The sequence below is a fragment of the Penaeus monodon genome, chromosome 25 (assembly GCF_015228065.2).
Source record: "Penaeus monodon isolate SGIC_2016 chromosome 25, NSTDA_Pmon_1, whole genome shotgun sequence".
Lineage (NCBI taxonomy): Eukaryota > Metazoa > Arthropoda > Malacostraca > Decapoda > Penaeidae > Penaeus > Penaeus monodon.
The window spans coordinates 2,039,622-2,040,108 of record NC_051410.1 but is presented as its reverse complement, the minus strand read 5'-3'; positions in this window follow the sequence as shown (position 1 = coordinate 2,040,108).

The window sequence follows — 487 nt, the reverse complement described above, 5'->3', positions numbered from 1 at the left end:
CCGGCGATAGATGACGTGAGAGAGGAAGGCGCGAGCGACTGTCTCTGCACTCTTGTCAGGGATAGGGCTGAAAATGTCACTTATGACGAGCAGGTATAGATTTCAGTTCTCTGTGGGAGTGAAACCGGAACGAATGTCCATACTCACTCTGACGAAGGGTCGTTCTGGTATGTCGTGGGGTGAGTGCAAGTGCTGGGGCGACGGTGTGAACTGATCTGGCAGCTTCTGACGTGTTTGATAACTCGTGGACCAATTCTGGGGACATAATAGTGGAAGCGAGTCAACAGCAGTTTTGAAAATAGCTTGATGTCCCGAAGTACGAGAATCACGTGGGGACGAGGACTTCGGGGATGACCAGTTTCGATTCGTCGGCGGAAGCTTAGTGTTATCCTGAGGTGAGCGATGATATCAGCATACAGTGGGTCGTCACGTTGCTTTGCCTGGAGTTCCAAGGGGCGGAGGACAGAAAGGTGATTGACTAAGACAT